The following is an 18,350-nucleotide window of genomic DNA, read 5'->3' as shown; positions in this document are numbered from 1 at the left end:
CACTTCTGGAGGAGACCGGCTAGGGCCAACCCTGACTTCTCCCCCGGCAAGCAGTAAACCTCTCTGAGCCTCAGTTTCCTCAGTCGTGAAACATGGTAACAGCTGCCACCCACAGGTTTTGTGCAGATCAAAAAAAAAAAAAAAAAAAAAAAGCAGGCCCCACAGCAAAGAGCTGTGTCAGCAGAGTGCGTGGCGCTCCAGTGCGTCGTAAGCATGTGCGATTAGGACGGTGACTACAGAGCTCCTCGCGCCAGGGACACGTGGACTTCTTCTTACCGGGAAGATGCAGTGAACGTGTTGTTGATGCTTTTCTAAGTGTGGAAAAGCACATCTCTTCGGCGCTAAATGAGTGTATGTATATCCTTTTGAATTTCCCATAATGAAAAAAGCACACAAAAAACACCCTTTTGCCTCTGTCTTTGGTGGGGCATGCTTCCTTCTGTCGCCAACTTACTTTGCTTCTTGGTGAGAAAGTCCCCGTCTCAGTTTCACAACTAAAAACAGGGTTGCTGCCGAAACCGGTTTGGCTCAGTGGATAGAGCGTCGGCCTGCGGACTCAAGGGTCCCGGGTTCGATTCCGGTCAAGGCATGTACCTTGGTTGCGGGCACATCCCCAGTAGGGGGTGTGCAGGAGGCAGCTGGTCGATGTTTCTCTCTCATCGATGTTTCTGGCTCTCTATCCCTCTCTCTTCCTCTCTGTAAAAAATCAATAAAATATATTTAAAAAAAAAAAAAATAAAAAAAAAAAAAAATAAAAACAGGGTTGCTTCTCAGCAGAGCGTCACAAACTCCCCACGCCACCCGGCTCAGGCACATGACGGAAACAATGAAGAAGTTTCACATTTCTAATTACTTTTCTTTTCCTTGAGAAATCAATTGGACTTAGATTATAGCGAGATTAGGAATTCTCAGTCTGAAAGAGTTCAGGTGCCAACATGCTTTTTTTTTTTTCCCTCCCTTTCACCATCTGTAAAATGGGTACCACGCGAGGCTCAATCAATTAATATGAATGGGGAACGGCAGGCTCCTGGTGCTGTTTCTTCGGTCCCTCAGGCAACAGCCGTCTGACCACTGATCCAGTGGCCGGAAAACAACCCCCCCCTCCCCCCCCGGTCCCCTCGTCCCCCAGGTGGGTTTCTGTGGCCACCTCACTCAGGGACCCCGCTCCTGAGGAGTTCTACATCCGTGGCTATTTTTAGCCTCATTTACTTTAGCTGGTTCCAATGCCCTCACCACGTGGTCGGCAGCTGTGGGAAGCAACTGCCGTGGTTTGATTTCCAGTCAGTAGCACTTGATATTTCTTGTCAGGCAATTTCTAAAATTCCTTGTATTTTTTTCAGGTGATCTCAAGCACTTTTTTCCCTCTCTCCCCGAATCTAAGGTGTAACCTCGGAGCTGTGCATCAGAGAGCCTGCTCCCGGTTGGAGGTGAAGCCAGAACCCTGCTAGGAAGGCAGACTTATTTCAACTTCCAGGACCCACATTTCTCAGGCCCAGAACCGCCAGGTTCTGCTATCAGAACTCTCAGAGACAGTGTGGTGGGCTCTGGTCTTGACAGCTTCCCGAAGGCCCTCCCCCTAGTTCTCCAGTTTGAGTAAGGAGCCCGCCCTCTGTCTCCGGGGGGGAAAAAAGCAGAGAGGATGAGGGGGCTTGCTGGCTGCTGGGGACCTACTTTCAGTGACAATGGCTGAAAGGTACAGGAGGTAGTTACTCAGCCAGGGCAAGACGGGACGGGGCCCCAGGCCGCCTCCTGCTCCCCTGCCATCCTTTCTGTCCTCCACACGCTTCCCTGTCTCTCTAGGGCAGGGGTGGGGAACATTCATTCATTCATTAATTCATTAATTTATTTCTACCCAGGGCCATTTGGATATTTATAACACCATTCGAGGGCCATACAAAATTATCAATTTTAAAAAAAATTAGCCTGCTCTATTTGGTCAAATGTTTAATGAACTCAACCCAATTGGGTCTTGGCAGGGCCAGACCCAATGGTTTTGCAGGCCTGACACGGCCCGCGGGCCACACGTTCCCCACCCCTGCTCTAGGTCATTCAGCTGTTAAGTCTCTCGGTTCACCCGCATACACCCGCCTACCACGGTGCTTTAATCTTCAGGCCTTTTGCACGCTGTTCCCACCTGGAAGACTCTTGGTCCCTTTTCCAGACCCACTGCTGTCTGTCATTTGAGTCTCAACAGCGACATTACTTTCAGGAGCCTTTCCTGATCCCCCGAGGCAGGCTAACTGTCCCCTGGATTGTAATCGCCTACTTGCTCACCCCGTCCCCCCCTAGACTGGAAACTCCTGGGTCGGGCCTGGGTCTTATTCACCACTGCATCCCTGTTTCCTAGCCCAGTGTCTGGCCCGGCACATAGTAGGTGCTCTGTAAATATTTGTTGAATAATGTTCCAGACCCACCAAGAACTCTCTCCATGTTTTGTTTTGTTTTTGCCTCCTGTATCAAACTCTTTGTCCCTCGAATCATCTCCAAACCTTCCATTTTATCACAAAATCCATTCAAGCAAAGTCCTTTGTTACTTCTGAGTTTGAAAAGAATCCTCTTCAATTGTGCACGTAGGTATGAAAATGCGGCACTGCGGACTCCTAGACGGTGTCTGTGTCTGAGATACATACATAAATGACAAGGGAAAATTCTGGCTGGGTCACTGAAAAGCACCGAGACTGTCCATCTGTATCCTGGTCATTCTTTTTCATGAAGCGGCCTTTTTTTTTTTTTTTTTTGTGGGTGGGTAAGTTTGGACCCCTATTTTCAAGGCATAGTTATTCTTGACAAGGAGAAAGCATAGGTTTCCAACCAAGAAAAAGCTCCCATTGACCATCTGGAACTGTTTTCCCTTTCCTTTCAAGAGAACTCTTCTTACAGTCGAGAGGAAATTTTCAATCACATGCCGTTTCCACTAATGTCCCTTCACCCCACACCCCACCTTCTGCTGTGAGCAGATAGGAACGAATGCCAAGAGCGGCAATTATCAGCAGCGCCACGCAGCCCCTCCGCTGGTCTCTCTGCAACCACTTCTCATTCTCTTCACAATGGGCGTCTCTCCCCGGCCTCACCATCAAGGGGTCGTTCCAGCAGTGGCGTCCATGGTGTGTAGGATAACAACACAGGCCTCTTATAACTGCAACACCGTATTTGGCACAGGATTCACCTCTTTGCCCAGAGGCACCTGAGGCTGTGCCTGGTGCTGCCCAACCCACCCTGGAGGCTGGCAGGACGACGGGCTGGTGGTGGCCGACCACAGGAGGGAGGGTCCGTGCGGCTGTCCCAGGGGGGTGTGCACAGAGATGGTTGGTAACTGTGTGTCGAGTCCATGGAGAGAGACACTGCCAGGCACAGCGGACTCTACGCCAAAGACCTGCTCTCTGTCCTCATGGATTTTACATCCTGGAGACAGGCAGAAGGCAAGGCGATTCCTGCCCTAGTCAGAGCTAAACCAAAGCAGCACCGCTTGATTCTTGCAGCAATGGAATTGGTATACTCGGGATCGACCCCGCGTAAGGCTCGCGCCTCTCCTGTCCCACCGGGCCAATGGTTTGCGGAAGTGGTGGCCTGATCAGAGGGTCGGACCTCCTCTGCTCGCTGGAGGGCTGGTGGTAAGACACCACGGACCCTGTTGCCACTGCAGGTGGCAGGAAGCCAGAAGGTAGAAATCACAAGTGCAGCCAATGTCTCCTCAGATTCAGGAAGTTGACAGGGAGAGGAACCAACCCTGACCTAGAACGTGGGGGCAGGTGTGTGGGAATTACGGGGAGGGCTAGTGTGGTAGGCTGAATAATGGCCCCACAAAAGATATCCACATCCGAATTCCTGGAACCTGATATGGCAAAAAAAAAGGGACGCTGTGGATGTCACTGCACAGGCTTGTGCGACGGGGAGATGATCCCGGAGGGTCCAAGTGGACCACAGATGCAACCAGAGGCGTCCTTTAAGAGAGAGGCGGAGGGGATCTGACACAGACAGAAGAGAAGGCAATGTGATCACAGGGGCAGAGACTGGCGTGATGTGGCTACCAGCCAAGGAGTGCTGGCAGCCCCCAGAAGCTCGAGGCGACGCGGAGCACCCTCTCCCCTGGAGCCTCCAGAAGGAGCACCGTCCTGCCAACCCTTGGACCTGGGGCCAAAACGGAATCAGGGATACTGACTTTGGACTGCTGGCCTTCAGAACGGAGAAAAATTTCTGTGGTCCCTGCCACCAAGTTTATGGGGATTTGTTACAGAAGCCACGGGGAGCGAACGCAGACAGGTACGTGTGCCCTTTGATGAGACTTGCGATTCGGTTCCAACAAGCATTCGATGGTAGGACTAATAAGAGAGAAGAGCAAACAGCTCCCATTACTATATTCAGCAGGTTCGGCGAGTACGAACTTCTGAACACACACACACACACACACACACACCCCTCCTGGATTGGAATCATTAACGGTTCTTATCTAGCTTTGCAGTGCTGGGCCACCTCTGACAGTAACTCGTGGTGCATCGGAACAGGTACTCACTCGAGAAATGAGGAAAAGAACCATGAAACAAGCTCCCCCAGCTCAGTCAGGGCGGGTCCCGGAGGCATCGCGGACGCACAGTGGAGACAGCGGTGGGGAGCAGCAGAAGGTAAGCAGTCGCTTAGCGAGGGGCGAGCGGCCTGGACAGGGGGGCGAGGGGCACGCCCGCCAGACCCAGGGACGGGGAAGGACCTGTTTTACAGCTTGAAGAAGCTGCTCCCCGAGGAAGGGTACGAGAACCCTTTCTGAGGAATCCATGTTATCTTCTTGGGTGTATGCCTTACTTTTATAAAGAGGAACGTAGGGACCTTGAACTGCGAGGTGCGCTGCATGGATGTGGCCAGGACAGGGTGCTGGGGTGCTGCCTGTTGCTTGCAGCATGGCCTCAGGCTCAGGACGCTAACGTGTTTCTCTGGGCTCTCCGATGGAAAAGGAGCTGGAAAAGGGGCCCAGGAGGTGGGAAACCCCCCAGCGAGACGAGCAAGAGAAGGACGCGCTTCGCAGCCTTGGCAGCGTTCCAAGGGGCGCTCCAGAGACAAGGCGGCTCACGGCGGGCGAGGCCTTGTGCGGACTTCCAACCTGAAACCAAGGCGGGGACCACACAGTCTTCCCAGGGGCGCCCGCTGCATCCACCTCGAGCAACCTCGTCCCAAACCCTGCATTCACGACGGGTCGGCATCACTGACGGACGCTCACAGTACCCACAGCACGGAGGCAGGGTCACGGGGGTTGGCAGTGAGAGCAGACGGCACAGCCTCGGTTCTCCAGGGAGAAACAAAGAACGACGCCCAAACCAAGGCCAAAACTACACACACAGGTGACAGATATCTAAGGCGGCGACACCCAGAGGAACTGGCAAAGGAGCGAGGATCTGCGTTCGTGGTGTCCCCAGCTAGGCTGTCTCTGTGGCCTTGGGGAAGCCACAGAGCCCGTCTATTTTCGTCCATCTGTAAAATAAGTTCACTACAATAACATGACTCAGATGATGGTGAGAATTAAATGAGATTATGTGAAGGCACCTTTAAAACTCTAACAATGATATCTCAAAATACAATGTACAGCATAAGGAAATAGGAACAAAATTACAGGGAGGAAGGGTAGAAAAAATACAGCCTGTTAGTCTAATTCCAAGAATATAATTTGTTGTGACCCATAAGGATACGCTGGGATAATAAGGAGAGCGATCGTTCAAGAGAGAACACCTTGATACCGAGCACAGTCTATGTTGGTGGTTGCCTGCCCCCTTCAGTGCTCTGCGGTCAGTCCCTTTGGAGAGCGGACCCACCCCACTCCAACCACGGGCCCTGCTGCCCATCACGGGGCCACACTCCCACCCTCAGGGACGGGCACGGCATCTGGACCCTGCTCCCTGGCCTTCGAGCGTTAGCCTGGATGGAGGGCATGTGAGCTAATCAGAGCTTGTCCTTGGGATTCATCTATTCTGAAGTATGAAAGGTTCTTCTCTCCCTCCAGGTTGCTGTGCTGGCACAATGCAAGCCCGGAGCAGCCCGTGGCCGATTTTCCCAGTGCAGAGCCTGGAGAAGGCCAGGGTTAGGGGAGCGGAGAAAGAGAGCGGGGCTGGGGGAAGTGGAGGGGCGGGAGGGTCTTGATTATGATCAAGTCCTTGGTTCTAGCGCGTAAGTCTCCAGGGTCCTACAACTCTGAGTTCCTTCCAGGACATTCAGTTTTGGGTTTAACCCTTTGCACTCGCTTGCTTTTTTCTCGAGTCCTTTATTCTACTCGGGATTTAATTTTTTAAATACCCCAGATTTTACAAAGCACGGCAGTAGAATAAAAAACTGGAGTTTCTTTTCATACAAACTTATTTATTTGGATTTTTTTATATTTCAAATTATTGATACATTCAATAACCGTCACACTCGACATCCGAGTGCAAAAGGTTAAACGGATCATTTCATCTGAAAGAGTTCTGATCAGACAGTAAGCTTACTCTGCAACGCTGAACGACCTTGAGGAGGGCAAATAAGAATGTTGTTGGAAAAAGACTCTACAAAGGCCACTGTTTTTCCTTAAAAACAAAACCAAACCAAACCAACAACAACACAAATCAAAACAACAACAACGAAGGGCGGGGACCAGCTCAGCACTTAGAAACATTCGTCCTCAGTTTCCTAAGCCTGGAAGCCTGGCTCAGCAGGACCCACCGCTGCACTGCTCGCACAGCAAGGCCCTGGGCCCCATGGCGAGGAGCGCCGGGAGGGCGTTCAGAGACGGTCTGGCTAGATCACCCCAACACCTGACAGGCATGATCAGCCAGGAAAGCGAAGTCCAAATATACACAGACAATAACGCTGGAACGTGAAGAGGCAACAGGGAAGCTTCCGAAGGACGAAGCGCCCGATGTTTTTCATAATTTGTTTACCGAGCAGCAACAATTCATGTCTCAACGGGAATCGCACAATGGTCCTGTCTCAGAGGCCACTGCCCTTTCAGCAGAAACTCGATCTTAATGGCTGTGTCGTTATCTGGCTGCAAACCACAGTACCAAGCAGCTGATCCACGGGCTCCTGCGGGAGGAGGACAGCTCAGGTCCTGGAATGCACCCCTCTGGTTCTGATGTGGGGACTGAGGATGCCACTGGCCACGCCCGTGGTGAGCGGGGAGAAGCCAGAGACAAAGGAATGATAAAAATGCACATCCTTTTGCGACTCCTCTGACCTCCATCTCCCAACCAGATAGGATCTGCCTTTTTTTGAGCCTCCTCACAAGCTCACATCTGTGACAGATGGCGCCTACGCCGTGACACGAATTCAGAAATCAAGAGACTGTGGCAGGTGAAACTGTGTCGTGCCAGCATCTTATGGTGACCTATGGCCTTCCAAGAGGTTCCCCTAAGTGGGGCATCCGGATTAATCTGAGAAGCATACGTGGGGAATCTTAAAAGTTGATGAGAGCCAGTATCAGGTAGACCAGTGGTCGGCAAACTCATTAGTCAACAGAGCCAAATATCAACAGTACAACGATTGAAATTTCTTTTGAGAGCCAAATTTTTTAAACTTCAACTTCTTCTAACGCCACTTGTTCAAAATAGACTCACCCAGGCCGTGGTATTTTGTGGAAGAGCCACACTCAAGGGGGCCAAAGAGCCGCATGTGGCTTGAGAGCTGCAGTTTGCCGACCACTAAGGTAGACAGTCTCACTGAAAACCTGACGCAGGTGTTAGGAGTGCCTAGAGAGTGATGCGCCCGTTTTGCTGCAGGAGAGCCGAGGCTCTCCGTTCCCCGTGTTGGCTGAAGGATCCCATGCAGCTTTATCTACACGAAGGTGACCTTGCTGGGTGGTTACAAAATGAATGAGACATATCCGCTTTAAGAGGCCAGACCTCGTTACTGCACCCGGCTTCCCCGGGTTTTCTACGGCACTGAGTTCAGTCCATCGGCGGCGGCGATTTGCCTTGGTTTTTGTTCCTGGACCTCCCTGGTGGCCGTAGAACACGCTCTGTGGTACAGCATGTTCTGTCTTCCTACTTTGTTTTTTAAACCTCACCTGAGGATACTTATTCTACTGATTTTTTTTTTTTTAGAGAGAGTAGAGGGTCGGGTCGGGTGGGGGTGGGGGGGGAGACACGCATCGATGGTTGTCTCCTGCATGTACCCCAATTGCACGTGCCCCAACTGGGAGCGGGGATGGAACCTGCAACCGAGGTTTGTGCCCTTGACTGGGAATTGAACCGGAGACCCTTCGTTCTGCAGGCCGAGGCTGTAACCACTGAGCAAACCAGCCAGGGCTTGTCTTCCTACTTTTTAATCATCTTCTTGTCCCTTCCTCTTCCTTCCACCTCCATACTTTCTACATGCTGGTAACTCCCAAATCCGTATCTCCAGTCCACTCGAACCCCAAACCACCCGGCACATCTCCACTTGGCTGGGAGGCAGCTGGGGGTGCTGTCCAGCCCCCCCTCAGCCAGAAGCCTGCAGGTCCTCCCTGACGCGGCCTTTCCTCTCCTGAGATGCGGCATCCATCAGTAAGTCCTGTGATTTTACTTGTAAATCTCTCCATCCTTTCATCCCCACTGCCACCTCCCTCTCCATCGCATCTCCCCTCAATGGCTGCTAACAGCGTCCTCTGGTATCCCCGCCCCCCGCCCCCCAACTCTTCAAGCTGAACCAGAATGACCTTAGTAAAAGGCAAATATGTAAGTTATAAATCCGGTCTGTGTGTGTGTGTGTGTGTGTGTGTGTGTGAGTGAGAGAGTGTGAGAGAGAGAGAGAGAGAGAGAGAGAGAGAGAGAGAGAGAGAGAGAGAGAATCCAAATGCTTGCTGGCGCCTCTGTGATCTGCTCCCCTCTCCGGTTCCTGCCCCTCCCCGGCTTCCTGCCTCCTGCCCCTCCAGTGATCTCAGGTCTCCACGAGCCACGCTTCCTGCTACCCTGGCTTTCACAACCGCTTTTCTGTGCGCTACACCTCGCTCCCCGCCCCCCCCGCCACCCACCACCCCCATTCGGAGTTCATCCGAAAGAAGTAATCGGAAGCGCCAACAAAGATGGATCACAGGATGCTCATCACGGCACAAATTATAATAAAAAATTTAAAAACTACCAAAATGTCCAACAAACATTTTTTTTTGATTTAAGAATGTTTTTAAACTTATCTTTATGACAAACATTTTTAAGTTAATTAAGTTAGTTAATCCTCACCAGAGGATTTTTTTTTTTCATTGCTTTTCCAGAGAAAGCGCGAGGGAGGCGGGGAGAGAGAAAGAGAAACACGGATGTGAGAGAGAGACACTGCTTGGTTGCCTCCCACACGGGCCCTAGTGGAACCTGCAACCCAGGTACATGCCCTTGGCTGAGAATCGAACCTACAACCCTTCGGCGCATGGACTGACGTTCTAACCACTTAACCACACCGGCCAGGGTCAACAAACCTACTTTTTAAAGGACAGCATGCAGGTGTGTGTTACATTCGAGGAGAAAACCATCACGTCACAGATACCAAACTAGGAGGGGCACTTACTTCTGCATGACAAAGTTCCAGGGGATTTTAATTTTTTTCTTTTGACTTTTCTATGTTTTCTAAAATTTCCCCATGAGCATGCAATCGTTATTTTCATAATTAGGAAAAAAACAACGGCCAATACTTAATTTCTTTTTTTTTTTAAAGACGACCATCCCTGGGCAAGGTAACACAGGGCTGGCGTAAGCAGGGAAGAGCCTATTTCTCGGGGAGGACTGCTTGGCAGGGAAGGTTTAAATGCTTAACTGGTGTGATATCAAAGCTCGCCAGGGCGTCCGGAGATAATCTGCGGCCACGGGTGAGGGCAACAGCTGAAGAGGGTGGGGGGCGTTTCCGCGGATGCTCCACTAACAAACGCCAGGGCTAATCTTAACTCCTCATTTTTGGGATGTGTTTTCACTCCTGACTAAATCCTCCCTCCTTTCTCTCCTCGGCTCCTCCGTGGATGTGGGCACACGTTTTGGTCTTGTTCAACCAGCCGGGGGGGGGGGGAAGGGGGCATAAGAAGAAATGGAGTGGAGTGAGTGAAATATGGTTAACTCTCACCCCCGCCCCCCAGCTGCTGCACGTCACTCAGCAGGGAACAGCAGGTGTCACCCTGCCAGTCCGGGGGCCTGAGAGAGTGGAAAGTGAGCACACAAAGGTTTTGTTCTCCAGAAAAATGAAAATCATGCAGCTAAGCCCGTACAGCTGTATCCAGTGGCCACTTGGGCTACGTTAGTCTTTGCAAAGTAACAGGAGACATGGAGTGCGCGCCTGAGAATTTTACACAGTGTGTGTGTGTGTGTGTGTGTGTGTGTGTGTGTTGGGTGGGGGGTTTGCCCCCTGAACGGAGCACAGATGCTCCTTCCGTTAAAGGTTCTTTTCTGTCTTAATTAAATTTGGAGTTCAATCCATAAGCAGCGTTAGAAGGGTATACTTTTGGGAAAACAAGATCACACTTGTAGCCTACACAAAAAGGTCCTTTTAAAGCACAAAATTGGAAATACAGCCTCTTTTGCTCATTTAAGTATGATTGCTGATTAAGTTTTCACTTTAAACTCTGACCCAGCACATAGCATTTGTTGCAAAGCATATATTAAAATAATTAAGCGAATAATTGAAAAACATACTTTTTGAAATAAAGATTTCAGCCCCGGCCTGGCAGCTCAGTTGGTTGGAGCATTGTCCTGTACACCAAAAAGATTTCGGGTTCAATTTCTGGTCAGGGCACAAGCGTAGGCTGGGGGTTCAAGCCTCGGTTGGGGAGCATATGAGAGAAAGCCAATCGATGTTTCCGTCTCTCTTTCTCCCCTCTTTCCTACCTGTCTAAAACCAATAAAACATATCCTTGGGTGAAGATTGAAAAAATGTTTTAGTCTCTCTGAAGAGAAACAATAGCTTGCACTTATATAATACTAGAGGCCTGATGCATGAATTCGTGCACAGGTGGGGTCCCTCTGGGTGACCTGCAGGGATTGGGCTGAAACCCGCAGTGCAACGCTGCCTGCAGCTCCTACCTGCCACTCCTGCTCATCCTGGCCCCACTGTGTTTGCCATGGGATCATGCCCAACCAGTCCTGACTGGGAGAGGCTTGTGCTGCTGCAGCAGCACCCACCAGCCATGAACCCTGCACCTGGCACCCTCCCAAGGGGAGTGGCCTGCAAGATTGGGCTGAAACCAGCTCTCCGACATCCCCCGAGGGGTCTCGGATTGTGAGAGGGTGCAGGCCAGCGTGAGTAACTCCACCAGTGCACGATCAGGCCGGGAAGGGACTGTGGGAGGGCTCCAGGGAATGTCCAGCTCATCTTGCTCAGCCCTGATTGGCCAGACCCCAGCAGCAAGCTAACCTACCGGTCAGAGTATCTGCCCCCTGGTGGTCAGTGCACATCATAGCGAGCGGTTGAGCAGCCCTAGCATATCATTAGCATATTACGCTTTGGTTGTTCAGTTGTTCTGCCATTTGGTCTATTTGCATATTACCCTTTTATTATATAGGAGGACTGATAGAAAACACAGGAACAATTAGGTAATATCTTTGAAGATCTCAGAGTGTCTTCCCTACAGAAACAAGACTGTAGCAATCTGCGGGAGAAGGACACATTTCTTTCTCACACTTAACTCTATTCCTGAGGAGAGTGACGGTACTCAAAGTCATGAGGCAGAACATAGTGAGAGACCAGGGAGCAGGAAAGAGTTACGGGTCCCAGGGCTACAGACTCTGATTCTGTTAGTTCCTAGGTCTAGAAGAAAGCGAGCCAGCGAGAAATCGCCAGTCATCTCTGGATGAGGGAAAACAAAAGAAGATCAGTTACAACTCGGAAGGGGCCTTTAGTATTACAGCTGGATAAAGTGAGTGGATTCTTATTGGTTTAGATATTAAAATGACCCATTAATATGGCTGTTTGGGTTAAATGAGTGATGAGGCTTATGTGCTGACTGCATTTCCTTGATTTTCAAACGGCTTGTTCTAAAGGGAATGCGTATTTATTAGAACCACACTAGAATTACTATTCTCAGAATCACATGTAAGGTGGGGAAAAAACGAGAGCATGAATAAGAAAATATTAGGCAGTATGTATTTCATCCTCAAGTTTGAACTGTTCCTTGGAATCGGATCTGGGTCTGATCTGTAGACTTTTCCACTTGACACCCTTAAACATTGGCAGCATTCCAGCAATTGTTACCGACTCCTTGAAGCTTCATTGCTCAGGGTTTCATTTTGGTGGTTTGGAAAAAAGTCCCATGAATTGCATCCTTTCATAGTTAGAAATCGAAGGGGGTGGTCACACTTCTTGTCAGCAGGAAGTGGAGGTTGGGAAGGATTCTATTTTTGAGGTTGAAAGGCCACCTTTGACCCAGAAATGTGCGGCCGCATGAAAGACATTTCTCTGTTCTGTCTTAGCTGATTTACCCAAGGAATGGAGAGACGCACACGGGTGCAACTTAGCAGCCCGGTTTCCTCCTGGGGTCCTGAGATAATCCCTATTAACCGCACCTCAAGAATTTTAGATTTTCAGGTGTTTAAATGATCTTGTGTGACCCATGCATGTCCACAGTCACTTAAAATTTAGATTATTCAAAAGCTTTCAAATTGAAATCTTGATTGTATTCTAAGATATGAGGGTCAGAATTTATTCTTCTGGACCAGGGGATGGGAAACTAAGGCCTGAATCTGGCTTACTGCCTGCTTTTGTAAATAAAGTTTTATTGGAACGCAGCCACATCCATTTATTTACATATTGTCTCTGGATGCTTTTGTGCCATCATGGAAGAGCTGCGTACTTGCAGCAGAGGTCATATGGCCCTCAAAGGGGTCCCCAGAGAAAACAATGCATCCAAAGAGAAGAAAATGTGATCCTCCCATACTGGCCGGTTATAACATTACAGTAACAGAAACGCTAGTTACTGGTTTCGATTTAGAGTCAATCATCAAAGTATAAAACAATGTAAATATTAACAATGTAAAAAAAAAAAAGCTAGAGCTGGGAAAAGTTCAAGAAGGGGCACGTATATCTATTCCACTTGGGGGTGACTTACGAGATGGCATCTGAAGTTGATGGGGCATGAAATTTTCTTTTTTTTATTTCACTGATTCTAAAGCTCACATTTTAAAAAATCATTTAATATCTTTGAAACTGGGATGCTCCTTACTCTTTTTTCAAAAAATATATTTTTATTGATTTCAGAGAGAGAGAGAGAGAGAGAGAGATGGAAACATCCATGATGAGAGAGAATCATTGACTGGCTGCCTCCTGCAGGCCCCTTCTGGGGATCGAGCCCGCAATCCGGGCATGTGCCCTTGACTGGAATCGAACCCGGGACCCTTCAGTCTGCAGGCTAACGCTCTACCCACTGAGCCAAACCAGCTAGGGTGCTCCTTACTCTTGATGATACCCTAATAATATAATTGGCAGTGTATTTCCCTTAGTGGAATATAAAATAATGGGGTATCTTAAAATAGAGGGCACCTTAGATCTGATGATGCAGTATCTTGCGTTGGAAAAGTAACTGATAGTAGGTAAATAAAGGGACCTGTGGTGGCATGGAGTCCGGGATGTGACTCCGGCTCAAGCTGCTTCGGAGGCTGCGGGGGGGAGGGGAAGGTTAGGGAAGCATGGCAGGTTGAGGAAGAGGACCGATGGGGATAAGAAGCTGGCCTGGTGCAATAAGGAACTTAATGGAGGAGTGGAAGGTGAGGAGGAGGGAGTCCTAAGTCTTTCAGTGCCCACTCTACGCAGGTTGTTAATGCCCCCCAAAAGGCCATTCCAGTGAGTCAAAACACAGGCGTTTCAAATCCAGCATCACAGTCAACTCCACAGCGACCAAAGCTAAAAGGAGTGACGAGAGAAAAGACGGAGCCTCGAAGCCTCGGGGTGGAGACGGAAAAGGTGCTCAGCATTCCGACCGCACTGATGCCCGCGGGGCCGGAGGGGGCGGGGCTGCTGGCCTTCCGGATGGTTTCCACTCTGGAAAACTTCAAGCATCGGAAGGGAACCTTCCACCGAGCAGATGGAGCGTGCTCGGGGAAAGCAGGAGGAACGAGCTCGCTTGAACCTGGAGCTCTGTGGGGAGCCAGAGGGACTTCCTGAGGATGCGAGGGAAACAGCCAGTGCCGCTCGTCTGGCTAGGCTTCCGTCGGGTCTAGAAGAACGGAACCCATCCGGGCAAAAACTCCGTCTGGCAGGTGCACAAGATGCTCCCAATACTTCTAGCAGCTGGAATGAAATGCAGTTGCTTCCCTGTGGTTTGAAGAAAAGCAGCATTCTTGACTTTCCCAGCTGAACCCAGGGGCAGAGTCATCTCCCACGACGGGGAGTGAAAGTCATTCAGCGCAAACGCAATGGCTGTTTTCACGTGCTGCTTTCAGTACGTGTGCCTCGCCGTCACTCGCCATCACCGGAGGCCTGGCCCTTGTCGAAGGCTTCGTCAGGAACCGTGATGCAGAGGTTACTGTTGCCGTCTGGGTTATTCGCGGTGCTCAGTGCTGTGGACGGCCTGGGGTTTATCCTTCCTGAGCTCACCTAACTTCTTCCGCTACGGATCCCACGTTGAAGATGCTTTGGGCGGCAGCCCAGCTTCTGTTTACGTTGGACAATCAGTACACACACTGATGTGTTTTCCAATGGCCAGCGTTATCAATGTGTTATATTAGTATTTGTGAAATTTGCTATTTTTAATAAAGTGATTTTTTTTAAAGTAACCAGTAAATCATCAATAATGAAAAAACTAACAATAATTGGGAGGGAGGGAGAGACTAAAGGAAGCTAAATAAACCATCATCCCTTATAGTCAAAGGTCAATAATGTCCAAAGCAGTAGCAGAAGCATGTTGTTTATTTATCTTTTCATTACAAACTTTCCCCGTTTGATTAAAAAAAAAAAGATATATATTGATTTCAGAGAGGAAAGGAGAGGAAGAGAGAGATGAAACATCAATGATAAGAGAGAATCATTGATTGGCTGCCTCCTGCATGCCCCCTATTGGGGGTCAAGCCCCACAACCCAGGCATGTGCCCTGACCAGGAATCAAACCTGGACAACCTGGTTCATAGGTCCACGCTCAACCACAGAGCCACACCAGCCAGGTTCCGCTATTTGATTTTGAAAAACCATATGGTATTAGTTTCTTGTGGCTGCTGTAACAAATTACCATAAACTTGGTGGCTGAAAGCAACAGAAATTTATTCTCTTGCAGCTCTGGAAGCCAGAGTCTGAAATCAAGATGTTGCAAAGGCCACATTCCTCCAGACACAGAGGCTCTCGGGTGCCTGGCGCTTCCAGTGTCCGGTGGCTGCATTCCTCCAAGCTCTCCCTCCACTGCCTTCCGTGTGTCAGACCTCCCTTTGCCTCTCCCTGTCCTCTAAGCGCACATGTGGTGGCCTTGAGGACTCACCTGGATAATCCAGGAGAATCTCCTAATTGCAAGAACCTTAATTTAATTATATCCACGAAGACCTTTTCTCCAAATAAGGAACATTCCCTGGCTCCGGGGATTAGAACATGGACATGCCTTTGGGAGCCATTATCAGCCTACCCATGCATTAGTTTGGTTAAAAAAAACGCCACAAAAACCAAATCTTAAGTCATTCTACAATTTGAAGTCCTTCAGTGCCTACCAATAAGTTCCAGGATCAAGTTCAAATGATCTCTAAACCGAAGCACAAGAAACAAAAGAAAAATCGACTAGATACACTGGACTTCAAGATTAAAAACTTTTGGACTTCCAAGAACACTATCAAGAACGTGAAAAGCCAAGCCACAGAATGGGAGAAATATTTGCAAATCATATATCTGATAACTTAGAACTCTTCTTAGTAAGAAGAACACAACACAATTAAGAAAACTGGCAAAGGATCTAAATAGGCATTTTTTGAAGGAAGATATAAAAATAGCCAATAAACACATGACAAGATGCTCTACACCGTTCGTCATCAGGGAGCTAAAAATCAAAACCACAACGAGATACCACTTCATACCAACCGGGATGACTGTACTAAAAAAGGCAAATAACATCTATTAGCAAGGAACAGAGAAACTGGAAAATAATCTGGCAGCCCTTCAAAGAGTTAAACATGGAGTTACCATATGAGCCAGCAATTTCACTCCTAGGAATATACCCAAGAAGAATGAAAACAAGTCCACATAGAAACTTATACATGAATGTTCACTGTAGCATTACTCATAACAGCCCAACCCAAATGTTCATCAGCTGACAAAGAGATAAACAAAATGCTGCATGAACCCACATAATGGAATATTATTTGGGAGTGAAAAGGGATGAATTATGGATACCTACTACGACTTAGATGAACTTTGAGAATACTGAGCTAAGTGAGAGAAGCCAGTCACAGAGGACCACATATGACATGATTCCATTATGTGAATTGTCCAGAATAGGCACATCTATAGTGATAGAAAGTAGATTACTTGAGGAGTTTAAAGGGAATGGTGGTGGTGTGGTGATTGCCAAAGGGTATGAGGTTTTCATTTGGGGTGATGAAAATGTTCTAGATTGATTATGGTGATGATCACACAACTCTGAATATACTAAAACCAATGAATTGTAGGCTTTACATGGGTGGATTGTATGGTATGTGAATTATCGATAATAATAAAAGTGTAATATGCTGATGAGACCGGACGTCCTTCCGGATGAAGCCGGGGCTGCAAGGGAAGCCTGGGTCCTGGGTGCCTGCAGGTGGCTGGAGGGAAGCCCGGGTCCCAGGTGCCAGAGGGAAGCTGGTGCCGGCAGCCGGGGGAAGGAAGGCCTACTCTTGCATGAATTTTGTGCATTGGGCCTCTAGTATTCCAATAAAGCTCTTTATACAAAGACTAGAGGCCCGATGTATGAAATTCGTGCAAGAGTAGGCCTTTGCAGCCACAGCAGCTGCCTCGATTCCCCCTTGCAGCCTCAGTGGTTGCTTCGATCCCGCGGCTGCAGCCCCAGCTTCATCCGGAAGGTTGTTTGGAAGGACTTCCGGATGACCGTTCGGTTGATTTGCATATTACACTTTTATTATAGATAGTCTATAGAATCAGAGTCTTTTAAAAATATATTTTTATTGATTTCAGAGAGGAAGAGAAAGGAAGAGAGATAGAAACATCAATGATGAGAGAGAATCATTGATCGGCTGCCTCCTGCACGCCCTCCCACCCCCACTGGGAATTGAGCCCGCAACCCGGGCATGTGCCCTGGGCCGGAATCAAACCCAGGACCCTTCAGTCAGCAGGCTGACACTCTACCACTGAGCCAAACCAGCTAGGGCTAATCAGAGAGTCTGTGGCCCAGTTTCAGTTCCGAGAGAACACGCAGGTGGATGAGAGAGTACATGCATGTCACAGGCTTAGCGGGGTCCCGGCAGGTGGCAGATCCCTGCACGTGGGCAACACTGCTATTACCTGCCTGGCATCTGAAGGCACTTGGCCCCTGCCTATTGGCCCCTTGTCATCACTTTCACCCTCTGTCAGGGCAGTCTCCTCCGTGCCCCTCCCACCTCACAGGCAATGGTACTCAACGCCAGAGTGCCCTGAACCGGCTTCAGCACACCTGCTTTTACTAGAGGACGCTCTCTTTCTCCCCTGCCTTCAGCCTGGCTCGTTCCCCTTCCCGCCCCCTTCTGGGTTTCCTGAGCTCTCTCTCTTCCAGGACGCTCCCCCGGGCTCTGAAGACCGCCCTGCCCTTCCCGCTGGGCCGCTGTTCCTCCTGGGAGCTCCCACAGCTGCCCGCTCACTCCTATCACAGCACTTACCATTCCCGATGGCATCTGCCTGCCTGCCTCACGAGTTACGCATCTTTATATAAAGATGCCCAGCAGAGGGGCAAAGAGTAAGAAATGCACCTGCTAAATAACCGCTGGCCCTGCAGAGAAGAATTCTGGTGGTGTCAGCAGCAGAGTAACATTTCCCCAGGGAAAAGAAAAGGTTTTTCCTCTTGTATCCAGACTAAAGCATTTCCCTGTTTCCCTGGGCCCCAGCGCCTGGCAGGTGGCTCTGGTCCTTCCCTTCCCTGTGTGCGTGCGTGTGCAGACCTGCCCCGCCGCCTGCTTCCCACCGCGTGACCCGGGACAGGCACACGGCGTCTCTGTGACGCAGGTCAAGCCCTGCTTCAGCGGTGGCCCCGTCTGTTTATTAACACTTGACTGACGCACAGGTTCAGACGTGTGTGCTTAGCGGGAAGGGGCGTCTAAGGAGCAAAGGCAGCATGAGGGTCACACCTGGCAGCGTTTGGAAAATGCATTTGCAGGCCCTGTGGGAGGTGATGCTCAGAGAAAGCCAGCAGTGTGAGCACGAGAGGGAATGGCTGCTTTCTGAATGCGCCCCCGATCCTAAGCTCAGTGATCAACCCAGGGAGGCCTGTGGGAAACGCCCTGTGACCCTCAGAG

At 49.6% G+C, this 18,350-nt stretch overlaps 1 protein-coding gene and 1 pseudogene across 1 annotated transcript in view; one reads left to right on the top strand and one right to left on the bottom strand.

Annotated features, from left to right (window-relative positions):
• LOC114233812 (coiled-coil domain-containing protein 28A-like) overlaps positions 1-14,251 on the top strand; it is a 28,351-nt pseudogene extending 14,100 nt beyond the window's left edge.
• Positions 1-18,350, bottom strand: part of MYO1D (myosin ID) — a 273,970-nt gene that overhangs the window by 23,693 nt on the left and 231,927 nt on the right. The window lies entirely within an intron of this gene.

This window comes from Eptesicus fuscus, chromosome 20 (genome assembly GCF_027574615.1).
Source record: "Eptesicus fuscus isolate TK198812 chromosome 20, DD_ASM_mEF_20220401, whole genome shotgun sequence".
In the NCBI taxonomy this organism is placed as follows: domain Eukaryota; kingdom Metazoa; phylum Chordata; class Mammalia; order Chiroptera; family Vespertilionidae; genus Eptesicus; species Eptesicus fuscus.
The sequence above is the reverse complement of the archived record's forward strand: the minus strand, read 5'-3'. Positions and strand labels throughout refer to the sequence as shown.